General features: G+C 39.1%; 1 long non-coding RNA gene across 1 annotated transcript in view; it reads left to right on the top strand.

The window, feature by feature from the left end:
• Positions 1-13801, top strand: part of LOC131279968 (uncharacterized) — a 99076-nt gene that overhangs the window by 48780 nt on the left and 36495 nt on the right. The gene's annotated exons all lie outside the window — the stretch shown is intronic.

The raw sequence follows: 13801 nt of genomic DNA, 5'->3' as shown, positions 1-13801 counted from the left end.
AACATTATGTTGGATAGTTTTTTCCCATCAATGTGGACTTGGTAGGTTTGTAAAAAACTAGTTGGCCAAAGAGGTGAGGGCTTACTTCTGGACTCTCAATTCTATTCCACTGATTGATGTGTGATCATTATGCTGATACCATGCTGTTTTGACCACTGTAGCTTTGTAATATGTTTTAAAGTCAGGCAGTGAATTTCCCCCCACATCACTCTTCTTTTTTAGAATGCAAATTTTGGCTATTTGGGTGCACTTTCCTTCCAAACAAATTTGGTTATTGACTTTTCTATTTCTGTAAAGTAGGCTGTTGGAATTTTGATTGGTATTGTATTGAATCTGTAATCAGTTTGGGTAGGATTGACCTCTTCAAGATATTTAGTCTTCCAATCCATGAACACGGAATGTCTTTCCATTTGTTTACATCTTCATTGATTTCTTTTAGCATTGTTTTGTAGTTTTCTGCATATTTCTTTGGTTAAATTGATTCCTAGGTATTTGAGTCTTTTTGTTGCTAGTGGAAATGGAATTTCCCCCCTGATTTCCTTCTTAGTTTGTTCGATACTAGTGTACAGAAAAATTACTGATTTTTTCATGTTGGTCTTCTATCCTGCCACTTTGCTAAACTCATTTATTAGCTCAAGTAGTTTTGTTGTAGCCATTTCAGAATTTTCTAAATATAGATAGGATTATGTCATCAACGCATAGAGTTTTACTTCCTCTTTTCCTATTTGGATCCCTTTTTAATTTTTTCTTGTCTAATTACTCTAGTTAGAACTTCTAACACAATGTTGAATACAGTGGTTACAGTGTGCATTCTTGTCTTATTCCCACTCTTAGAGGGAAAGGTTTCACCCTTTACCCATTGAGTTAGATGTTGGCTTACTTTTATTATGTTGAAGAATTTTCCTTCTTTTCAAAGTATTTTAATCAATAAAGGATGCTGAATTTTGTTGAATGCCTTTTCTGCATCGATTGAGATGATAATGTGGTTTTTTTTCCATCAGTTTATTAATGTAGTGCGTTACGTCAATTGATTTTCTTATGTTGAACCAGCCTTGCATAGCAGGAATAAATCCCATTTGGTTGTGATGTTTAAGATTTTTGACATGCTGTTGGATTCTGTTGGTAAATATTTTATGGAAAAGTTTTGCGTCTATGTTCATTAGAGAGATTGGTCTGTAATTTTCTTTTCTTGTAGTGTCTTTATCTGGCTTTGGTATTAGGGTGATATTGACGTCATAAAATGTGTTAGGTAATTTTCCCTCCTCTTCAGTTTTCTGGAAGAATTTAAACAGGATTGGTGTTAATTCTCAAAATACTTGGTAGAATTTACCTTTGGAGCCATCTGGTCCTGGACTTCAATTTGTTGGGAGATTTTTGATGATTGATTCAATCTCTTTAAATGTGATTGGTTTGTTAAGTTCTTATATTTCTTGTAGCTTCAGTGTAGGTTGTGCATTTCTAAGAATTTGTCCATTTCAGCTAGGCTGTCTAGTTTGTAGGTATACAGTTTCTCATAATATCCTCTTATGGGAAACGGACTTTGGCCCAGTGGTTAGGGCGTCCGTCTACCATATGGGAGGTCCGCGGTTCAAACCCCGGGCCTCCTTGACCCGTGTGGAGCTGGCCATGCGCAGTGCTGATGCACGCAAGGAGTGCCTTGCCACGCAAGGGTGTCCCCCGCGTGGGGGAGCCCCACGCGCAAGGAGTGCGCCTGTGAGGAAAGCCGCCCAGCGTGAAAAGAAAGTGCAGCCTGTCCAGGAATGGCGCCGCCCACACTTCCCGTGCCGCTGACGACAACAGAAGCGGACCAAGAAACAAGACGCAGCAAATAGACACCAAGAACAGACAACCAGGGGAGGGGGGGAATTAAATAAATAAATAAATCTTTAAAAAAAAAAAAATCCTCTTATGATCCTTTTTATTTCTGTAGGGCTAGTCATAACTTTGCCCCTTTCATTTATTTGTATCTTCTCTCTTTTTTTCTTTGTTAGTTTAGCTAGGGGGTTAACAATTTTATTGATCTTCTCAAAGAACCAGTTTTTGGTTGGGTTGATTTTCTTCCCTTTTTTTTTTCTTTTTTTGTTCTCAATTTCATTTATTTCTACTGTAATACTTATTATTTCTCCAATTGTTCGGTCTGATCTTTGATTTTAGCTCTCTTTTCTTTTTAAAAATAGGCATTTAGGGCTATAAATTTCCCTCTCAAGACTGCCTTCACTGTATCCCATAATTTCTGACAAGTTGTGTCCTTATTTTCATTCATCTTAATATATTTACTAATTTTACCTGCAATTTCTTCTTTGACCACTGATTATTTAGTCCTCCACTGCTTTCTCGCCTCCATGGTTTCTGATAAGAAATCCGTACTAAGTCTTACAAGGTGCCCCTTGTATGTGATGGATTGCTTCTCCCTTGCTGCTCAGAATTTTCTCTTTATCTTTGACATTTGACATTCTGAGTAGTTATGTGTCTTGGAGTAGGTCTGTTTGTATTTATTCTAATTCAGATATGCTGTGTTTCTTGGACATATAAGTTCATTTCTTTTGTGAGAGTTGGGAGATTTTCAGCTGTTATTTCCTCAAATACTCTTTCTGCCCCCTTTCCCTTCTCTTCTCCTTCTGGAACTCCCACGACACTTATGTTGTTGCATTTCATGTTATCATTCAACTCCCTGAGCCCCTACTCTACTTTTTCTATTCTTTTCTCTCTTCAATTTCAGATATTCTGTCTTCTTTATCACTTATTCTTTCTTCTATAATTTTGAGTCTGCTGTTGTATGCTTCTAATGTGTTTTTTATCTCACCTATTGTGTCTTTCATTCCCATAAATTCTGTTATTTTTTGTTTTCGTTTTGTTTTTAGGAGGTATACTGGGATTGAACCCAGGACCCCGTACATGGGAAGCAGGTGCTCAAACCACTGAGTTACACCTGCTCCCCTTCTGTTACTTTTTTATTCAGGTTTTTTATTCAGGTATTTGTCCTTGTTCAGTGTCTTCTTGATGTCCTTTATCTCTTTAGCCATGTTGTCTTTTAACTCATTAATTTGATTTTGGAAATGTATGTGCATCTCATTGATTAGTTGTCTCAAATCCTGCATCTCTTCTGTGGCTTTGATATATTCCTTTTCTTGGGCTATTTCTTCCATTTTGTTAGCATGGCTTATAATTTTTGCTGATGTCTAGGCATCTGATGAATATGGTGAGTTTACTCAGATACTCAATTTCTCTGTTTCATAGGGTTTTCGTAGCAGGAGGCTGTGGGTTACTGCTGTTCTTTGATTTGTGGTTCAACCTCTTCTTCATCTTTAGGGTTGTCGCTGCTGTTGCTCACATCTGGGCACTGGACCCAGTAGTGGGTTGCAGACCTGCTTCCTAGGACCTTGGGAGGGAAGCTATAAAAGCCAGAAAAAGTCTCTCTTGGGTGAAGAAAATATTCCGGACTTATATAGTGGTGATGGTTGTAAAACATAGTGAATATACTAAAAACCACTGAATTGTACACTGTAAAATGGTGGATTTTTTGTTGCGTGAATTATAAATGCTCAATAAAAGAATAAAAGAAAAAAAGCTAGGAAAAAAAAACAAGTTAAACCCAAAGGAAATAATGAAGACCAGAAATTAATAAAATAGAAAATAGACAAAATATAGAGAAAATGAACAAAGTCAAATGTCGGTTATTTCAAAAAAAATTGATAAAATTGGTAACCCCCTAACAAAACTGAGAAAATAAGAAAATTGTATTACTTATTATTAAGAATGAAAGAGTAGATACCATTACATATTGCTAGACATTAAAAAGATAATAAAGGGATTTCTGAACCTAACAATAGAAAGGAAAAGATCATGACTAAGTGTTATTTACCCCAGGTACACATGGTTGGTTCATTGTTCAAAAGTCAATGTGAGTGAAGCGGACGTGGCTCAACTGATAGAGCATCTGCCTACCATATAGGAGGTTCAGGGTTTGAACCTAGGGCCTACTGGCTTGTGTGGTGAGCTGGCCCACGTGCAGCGCTGGCGCAGGCAAGGAGTGCCATGCCACACAGGGGTGTCCCCCGCGTAGGGGTGCCCCATGCGCAAGGAGTACACCCTGTAAGGAGAGCCGCCCTGCACGAAAAAAGTGCAGCCTGCCCAGGAGTGGCACCGCACACACAGAGCTGATGCCGCAAGATGATGCAACAAAAGGAAACACAGATTTATGGTGCCACTGAGAAAAATGCAAGTGGACACAGAAGAACACACAGCGAATAGACACAGAGAGCAGGGGGGAATAAATAAAAAATAAATCTTAAAAAAAAAACATCTGGAGAGTGGATGTAGCTCAAATGGTTGAGCGCCTGCTTCGCATGTATGAGGACCCGGGTTCATTCCCCATTACTTCCTAAAAACAAACAAACAAGCAAAACAAATCAATGAAAAAAAAAATCAATGTGATATATACTACATGACAAGAATAAAAGAGAAAAGACATTTGATTATCTTGTAGATGAAGGAAAACTAATTATCCTCCCTCTCATATATAACGAAAACTCTCAGCAAACTAGGAATAAAGGGAAATTCCTTGATTTGATAAAGAGCATCTATGAGAAACTTATAGCTAACATCTATACAACATATACAATTACATAATTGTGATATATTAAATAAACTTTTTTTTTGGAGGTACCTGGGATTGAACCCAGGACCTCGTACATGGGAATCAGGTGCTCAACCACTGAGCTACATCCCCAGTGGAGTTGCTTTCTTGTTTGTTTGCTTTTGTTTTTAGGAGGTACTAGTGATCGAACCCAGGACTTCATATATGGGAAGCAGGCGCTCAACCACTTGTGTTACATCTGCTCTTTGATATATTCAAGTCTTTCCCCATAAGGGAGGGGAAACAAAAAGATATCCATTTTCAGCACTTCTATTCAACATTGTACTGGAAGTACTTAGGGCAAGAAAAGTAAAATGCACACAGATTAAAAAGAAAGAAGTAAATGTACTTATTTATAAATGACAGGATTGTTTACATAGAAAATCCCAAGGAATCTGTTTGAAAAACTGCTAGAATAAATAAATGAATTTAGAAAGGTCATAGGAACAAGGTCAATGAACAAAATGAATCATATTTTGGGAAGTGGATGTGGCTCAAGTGATTGAACTCCCACCTACCACATAGCACACATTGAGCTCCTGGTTCCATTCCTGATGCCTCCTGGAGAAGACAAGCAAGATAGTAAGCTGGCGCAACAAGCAGGTGCGGTGGACTGACACAACAAGATGACCCAACAAAGAAACACAAAGAGGAAAAACAGTGAGAGACCCAACAAACCAGGGAGCTGAGGAGGCTCGAGTGATTGAGTGCCTCTCTCCTACATGGGAGGTCCCAGGTTCAGTTCCCGGTGCCTCCTAAAGAGAAGACAAGCAGACACAGAGAGCACACAACAAATGGACACAGAGCAGACTGCAAGCACAAAATAATGAAGGGGAGGAGTAAATAAAAATCTTTTTTAAAAAATCAATCGTATTTCTATATTCTAAAAAAAAAAAATAGGAAAATGAATTTTTTAGCAAATTCATTACTTTTTTTTTTTTTTTCAGGCACCAAGGCCAGGGGTTAAACCTAGGACCTGATATATGGGAAGCTGGTTCTCAACCACTGAGCCGTATCAGATCCTGCAAATGTATTACTTTTTGTAGCTGAATAGTATTCCATTGTATGGATAGGTCACATTTTGTTTATCCACTCATCTGTTGACCAACATTTGGGTTGGTAATTTTTTTAACCCATTTACAATAGCATGCAAAAATAAAATTATTTGGAACATAGGGACACAAACAGATATTTGTATACCAATATTCATAGCAGCGTTGTTCACAATAGTCAAAAGGTAAAAGCAGTCCAAGCATTCATCAAGAAATGAATGGATAGACAAAACATATCATATACTTACAATGGAATATTTTTCAGGCATAAAAAGGAATAAAGTGCTGATTCATGCTGCATTATGGATTAACTGTGAAGACATTATGCTAAGCAAAATCAGCCAGACACAAAAGGATAAATACTGATGATTCCTCTTAGATGAAATACCTAGAATAAACACATTCATTGAGGGGAAAAAATAGATTAGATGTTATTGGGCTGGAAAGAGGGGAAAGGGGAGTTTTTCTTAATGGGTAAAGAGTTTCTGTCTGGAGTAAGAAAAAAGTTACTGATATAGATGGTGGTCATAGTTACACAACACAATGTTCTTAATGCCACTTAATTGTACACTTAAAAAATGGTTAAAATTGGGGAGAGGGCGTAGATCAGTGGTTGAGTGCCTGCTTTGCATGTATGAGGTCCTGGGTTCAATCCTTGGAGCCTCCTGAAAAAAAATGGTTAAAATGGTAATGGTGGGAACAGGTGTAGCTCAGTGGTTAAGCACCTGCCTCCCACATACAAGGTCATGGGTTTAATCCCCAGTACCTCCTAAAAAAGAATAACAGAAGGTCAATGGTATGTATATTTTCCCACCAAAAAAATTCTTAGGAATGAATTTAGCTGATCAGGCAAAGAATTCTATACTTAATACTACAAAACTTTGCTGAGGAAATTAAAGAAGCCAAGGAAGATTAAATTCATGTAGAAGAATATCATTTTCAAGGTTTGGTGGGTCAGTGTTGTTAAGGTGTCACTTATGCCCAGTTGACCTATAGCATCTATGTAATTCCAATAAAATTCCAAGTAGTTTTATTAAATTAATAAGCAGATTCTGAAATTTATAGGAAGTATAAAGGATCTAGAAGAACTAAAACAGTTTTTTAAAAGATGAACAAATTTGGAGGATAAACTATCTGATTTAAAGTTTTAGTGTAAAGCTATACTAATCGAGACAGTGTGATGTTGGGATAAGGATGGACAAACATATCAATGGAATAGAATAGAAGGCTTAACAATAGACCCACAGTTACATGGACAATTAACTTTTAACAAAGGTACTAATGTAATTAAATGGGTAAAAAGAAATCTTTCTACCAGTGGTGCTGGAACTGGATATCTGTATTTTTTTAAAAACATGAACCTTGACCCCTGCTTCTCACAATGTACAAAAATTAACTTGAGGGAAACGGACTTGGCCCAGTGGTTAGGGCGTCCGTCTACCACATGGGAGGTCCGCGGTTCAAACCCCGGTCCTCCTTGACCCGTGTGGAGCTGGCCCACGTGCAGTGCTGATGCGCGCAAGGAGTGCCGCGCCACGCAGGGGTGTCCCCCGCGTAGGGGACCCCCACGCGCAAGGAGTGTGCCCCATAAGGAGAGCTGCCCAGCGCAAAAAGAAAGTGCAGCCTGCCCAGGAATGGCACCGCCCACACTTCCCATGCCGCTGACGACAACAGAAGCGGACAAAAGAAACAAGACGCAGCAAATAGACACAGAGAACAGACAACAGGGGGAGGGGGGGAATTAAATAAATAAATAAATCTTTTTTTAAAAAAAATTAACTTGAAATAGACCTTAGACCTAAATGTAAAAGCTAAAATATAAACATGTAGAAAAATAAGAAAATGCTTGTTATTTTGGTGTAGGTAAACATTTCTTAGGACATAAAATACACTAACCATAAAAGAAAAAAAGTAATTAGATTTTATCAAAATCCAAAACATTGATTCTTCAAAAGATACCACTGAGAAAAGTAAAAGGCAAACTACAGACTACAAGGAAATATTCACAATACATGTATTTGACAAAAGTTAGTTATCCAGAATATATTCATGAACTCTTATAACTTAAAAATATGAAGCCAACCTGATTTAAAAATGGGTGAAAGATTTGAAAAGACTCTTTACCAAAGAAAATATACAAATGGCAAATAGCCCATGAAAAGATGTTCAACATTAGGAAAATGCAAAATAAAGCCATAATGTGATACCACTTCATATACTGGAATGACTAAAATTGAAAAGACTGACAGTACCAAGTGCTGATGAGGAACTATAAGAGAAGTTTCATACATCACTGATGAAAATGTAAAGTGATAGAACCACTTTGGAAAATATATTAGCAGTTTTTTGTAAAATTAAATATACAAGTGCTGTACAACCTAGTAGTCCCTCTTCTAGGCATTTATCCAAGAGAAATGAAGACATATGTCTAACCAAAAGATTTATTCATGAACACTTTTAGCAGCTTGATTCATAATAGCCCCAAACTGGAAATAACCCAACTGTCCATCAACCAAAAATGGATAAATACATTTTAGTGTATTTGCACAAAAGAATATTACTCAGCAGCAAAAATAAATGAACTACTGATACATATAACAACATGGATGAATCTCATTGACTTTATATTGAATGAAAGAAGCCAGACATGCCGTATGGTAGCATTTATATGAAGACCTAGAACAGGCAAAACAAATCTACAATTATAGAAATCAGATCAGATTGCCTGTGGTGGGGGTACAGAGCAGAGTGTGGGAACGTTCTGGGCCTATGGGAATAGTCAAGATCCTAATTGGGTTGGTGGTTACAAGGGTGTATATGTTCATCAAACTAATTCATCTATAAATAAATTATACCCCAATGGGAGCAGATGTGGCTCAAGCAGTTGAGCTCCTGCTTCCCACACGGGAGGTTCCAGGTTCAATCCCCAGTGCCTCCTAAAAACAAAAGCAGACAACAAGCAAACAAATGGAAAAAAAAAAAAAACACTTAAGAAAACAACTGATTGCTGATGTGGCTCAGTGGTTGAGCACTGGCTTACCACATACAAGGTCCCAAGTTCAATCTCCGGTGCCAGTACCTCAAAAAAAAATTTTTTTGGCCTTAATAAAGTTGATTTCTTTTAAAAAATCATGAGTTTCATACTGATACCTCCAATACAAATCCAGCGTATCAGTGTTCTTTTCTCTCCTTCCCCCATTCCATGTTTTATCTCCCTTTACTCACAGTGCAATCTCGGGTTCCTAACATCTATGTATTTATTCACTTTTTCTATCTTTTATACAAAAATAGCAAGAACAGTTTTAGAATTACTACACCAATGCCATTATCAACACATCTAGTGAGTAAAGTTCAAGATTTTTTAGATTTTTTTTCCCTCTTTCAGCCATTTTTTATTTATAGTTTGTGTTCAGTGCAAATCAGTTCTATAACATGAGATGTTACTATGGATCAAAGCATATATACACAAACACAATATACAAACCAAAGTAGATGTGTAGCATTCAGGTATGAAGCAAACAGGAGTGTTCATTCACACGCACAGTAGCTTGAGCTCTGTTGAATCTGGTTGTTCACATGTAGGTTTTCTAAAGATGGAAAACAGTGACTGGCTATCAGGGCCACTGTGGCTGTATTAGCTACTGCAACATCTAAGCATTGGTGTGTGACCATGCAAAGGAATTTTTGTAGTTCTTTTTTTTTTTTTTTAACATTTTTTTAAAAATTTATTTCTCGCCCCTTCCTCCCCAACCCCCCCCTCGCTGTTGTCTGCTCTCTGTGTCCATTTGCTGCGTGTTTTTCTTTGTCTGCTTCTGTTGTCAGCGGCACAGGAATCTGTGTTTCTTTTTGTTGCGTCATCTTGTGTCAGCTCTCCATGTGTATGGCACCATTCCTGGGCAGGCTGCACTTTCTTTCACGCTGGGTGACTCTCCTTACGGGGCACACTCCTTGCGCGTGGGGCTCCCCTACGCGGGGACACCCCTGCATGGCAGGGCACTCCTTGCGTGCATCAGCACTGCATGTGGGCTAGCTCCACACCGGTCAAGGAGGCCCAGGGTTTGAACTGCAGACCTCCCATGTGGTAGACGGACGCCCTAACCACTGGGCCAAGTCCGCTTCCCTATAGTTCTTTTATTCTTAGGAAGTCGGTGAACTGTGTTCAAAATTTACTTGCTAGTGTACCTCTAGCAATGAAAGAAATTGTATCATTGGTGTGGAGACAGTGGCCATGGTAGTTGCTGAGAGCAGGGAGAGGGAAGAAGAGATGTGATGTGGGGGCATTTTCGGAACTTGGAGTTGTCTTAAATGATATTGCAGGAACAGATGGTGGACATTATATATCCTGCCATAGCCTACTGAATGGACTGGGGGAGAGTGTAAACTACACCGTAAACTATAATCCGTGTGGTGCAGCAGTGCTCCAAGATATATTCACCAAATGCTATGAATAGGCCACAATAATGAAAGAGGTTGATGATGTGGGAAGAGTGGGGAGGTTGGGGTGTGGGGTTTATGGGAATCTCTTTTATTTTTTAATTAAGCATTTTTTTGTGATCTATGTATCTTTAAAAAAAAAGACAATTAAAAAATTGAATTCTTGTATTCGTTTTTCTGTGTGGTTGTATTTATTTAATGTACAAAGGTTCATTTGTATCTGTTTGTATTATTCAATTTTAGGGTTTTAAAAATCTCTTTTGTTTTAATTTTTTGAATATGTAAAGTATTTCCACAGTCCAAGGACCAAAACTATATAAAAAGATATACTTAGAAAAGTCTCATTTCCATCCTGTCCCTTCCACACCATAGTGACAATTTTCATTCATTTCTAGTTTATTCTTCCTGCGTTTCCTTTTGTAAATATGTACCTTATTTCCCCTCCTAATACAAAGGTAGTATAGTACTTTTTAAGCAGTTTATCCTGGAAACCACTCCATGTTAGCTAATAGAAGCCGCCTTCCTCTTTTCTTTCCGACAACGTAGTATTCCACGGGGTGGGTTTATTTAATCAATCTCCTGTGGACAGGAATTTAGGTAATTTCCAATATTTTGCTATTACAAAGAACTCCACAGTGAATAAGCTTGTGCATATGTTGTTTCATATTTGTGGAAGTGAATCTTCAGAGTAAATTCCTAGAAGCAGGTTGTGGGGTAAAAAGGCAAATGCTTTGTCACCTTGTTAGTGGAACCAAATTTTTCTTCCCAGTGGCAACTCCATTTTGTACACTCACCTGTGTCCCCACAGACTTGCCAATGGAGCATACTGTCCAAGTTTGCTAACTTTTGCCAGTTTTATTTAGAGTGAAGTTGAGCATCTTTTCCTATGTTTAAGAGTGGACTGAGTACTCTTTAAGGGTTGGGACCCAAGGTGCATATTCCACATAGGACACAAACTAACAGGTGCCCCAGATATATTTGTTAGATTGATAAATGATCTGGTTTAATTTAAATTAGACTCATAATGTTTAGATTCTTGTGAAACCTGTCTCTGCAACACAGGGGCCTTGGTACTGGCAGATATTTAGTAAAAGAAGAGGTGTGTTCAAGAGTGAGTGAGGGAGTGGATATGGCTCAAGCAACTGAGTGCCTGCTTCCCATAGGGGAGGTCTTGGGTTCAGTCCCTGGTGCCTCCTACAAACAAAAAAGCAAACAAATGGGAAAAAAAAACAACTCAGAGGAGCTTATGTAGCTCAGTGGTTGAATGCCAGTTTCCCACATATGATGTCCAGGATTCAAACCCGGCCCCAGTACCTAACAAAAAAAAAGAATGAGCAAGGCCTGGTCCTTCCCATTGCTCAGACCCACCATACCCGCTGTGGTAGAAGGTAGAAGGCCCTTCACTCCCAGTGAAAAGAAGTAGAGGAGCACGGCACCACAAGTCCAGCAACTCCCCCAAATCACTCAGGACCCGACACAGAAACTCTAGCCCAGTACCATAGTAACATACACATAATTATGTTTCTATTATATCTAATATTTTAAAATACAAGGTAAGATTTTTTTCTGATTGATTGAATAGGTAATAGAGTTATAGAATTCAAAATTCAAAATAAAATAAACAGAAGAAAAGTACTATTCAATGAAAAATTTTAAACCCTATTCCTATTTCTAAGCTACCAATTTACCTTTCTGACAAGGCAACTGATGATTTAATTGCTTGGGTATCTTTTCAGAGATATTTCATGTCTATAAAAGCAAATACATGCACTTTTTTTACCCAAATTGTAGCCTTTTACACACATTGTTCTGTAAATCCTTTTTGTCACTTAACTGTATATTTTAGAGATCATTTTATAATCTGTACACTACATGAAGAGCTTCCTCAAACTTTTTCACAGTATAGTTTCCACAGCCTCTACTATGCTATGACTTACTTTACCAGTCCCTTATTTATAGACCTCCAGGTGCTTTCTAATCTTTGGTATTACAAACAATGCAGTAATACATAAACTTTAAACATTTATTGCATATACAGTGTATATTTGGGAAAATCAACAGCTATGAACTGAAAGGGACAAAGGTTATGTACATTTGTAATTTTGATAAATGATGCCAGATTGGCATACTTGTAGTTGAACCAGTTTACACTGCAGCAGGGTAAGACTTAAGGGTAGGGTCCTGACCAGCCAGTCTCCCGAGACCATGCAGAGAAGTGGGCTGTCTGATTCATTGAGCTCTCGATGTGAGGCCCATCTCTCATCTGCATCCAAGAAGACTTCAGCTGGGTACACAAGGAGCTCAAAACGAGAAATGAAAAAGGACCTGCTTCAGAGGTTGACGGCTTTGATGCCTCTCTGAGAGGCTCTAGGTAGAGATGGCTCCTGCCAGCAAGGTCACAGCCCCCAGAAGTGACTCAGAGTCCAAAATTCACTGGGGTCAAGGACCAGCCTTCACAAAGGGCTATGATTCTCACAGCTTGGAACAAAAATTAATGGATCAAAAAGGTAGAAGCAGGTGTGAGTGAAATGGGAATGTCACTGATGAGGATAAAATACTTGCTAGCACGTGACATACTGTAACAAAAAATAACCAAGTCACCGTAGGAAGCAGAGGAGGAATCCTTACCTCTTCTTCTGGAAGGCTCCACAGAGAGAGAAACTCATGCAATCAAGGGTGAGACTTCCAGGACTGGGAGCCATGGAGACAGCGAGGTGAGATGAAGGAGGTCATACCCCAAAGGGGGTTTCTAGGAAATGCCTTTTCCTTCAAAGGACAAAGGATCCGAGTATGGCTCAAGAAGGACCCAGGACCCATTTCTCCCCAACACGTCCACCATCACTTGTCCATGTTGTGAAAACCGCTGCCCAGCCTTACATATTCAGCTAAAGGCTCATCTTCCGGAAGTCTTGCGCTCACAGAGAGTCACGCTCACACCTGTCCTGTGAAGGCTGAAGTCCCCTGGCATGTCTTCCCTCCCTCTCCCACTGTAGTAAGCTCTTGGAGGTTAGGGCCTGGGTTGCTAATCATTTCATCCACAATGACTAGCACAAAATTGTTCTTTTCTAGTTTAGGGCTCAGGTAGCTGAACTGGAGACCTGATGGCAGAGAAAATTAGGAATCATTTTGAGGAGCCATTAAGTCCTAGAAGTGGTGTTATCCCAAATCTGCCTCCAGCTGGCACTTGTTATAGCTTTGTTCTACTTCTAGACCAGTTCAGAAACTTGTTCTTTCTCTTGTTTACTTTTTCTTGGTAAATTAGCTCCTTAAACCTCTAAGCTTCTAGTGAGTTTGTCTGAGGGTGGATAAATGTTGCCACACCTGAATCAATAAAGAATGAATCAGTGTGGCCCTCACTGATGGGTGTGGTTCTGGCAGTTACCATGACAGTAGGGATCCCAGAACGAGCTACAAAACAGGGAGAGAGGGAAGTGGGAAATGGAGGAAGAGAGTGAGGGCATGCCATTTTCCCTGCTGCTCCTCATCTCTCCCGCAGTTCTCCCAGCTCTGCAACCTCACACTGTTGACCACCCTATGTGAAGCCCTCTGTTGACCTCTGTGACGCCGCTCCATGGATTCTCCTGCTGCTCTCACTGCCCTCCCCTCTGTTTTGCTGGATCTTCTTCCACTTTCTACTAGAGAGACTCTTCCAAAGTGCCATCCTTGGCCCCCTCTTTGC

This window comes from Dasypus novemcinctus, chromosome 10 (assembly GCF_030445035.2).
Source record: "Dasypus novemcinctus isolate mDasNov1 chromosome 10, mDasNov1.1.hap2, whole genome shotgun sequence".
NCBI lineage: Eukaryota > Metazoa > Chordata > Mammalia > Cingulata > Dasypodidae > Dasypus > Dasypus novemcinctus.
Note: the sequence above shows the minus strand (reverse complement) of the source record. Positions and strands in the feature narration are given on the sequence as shown.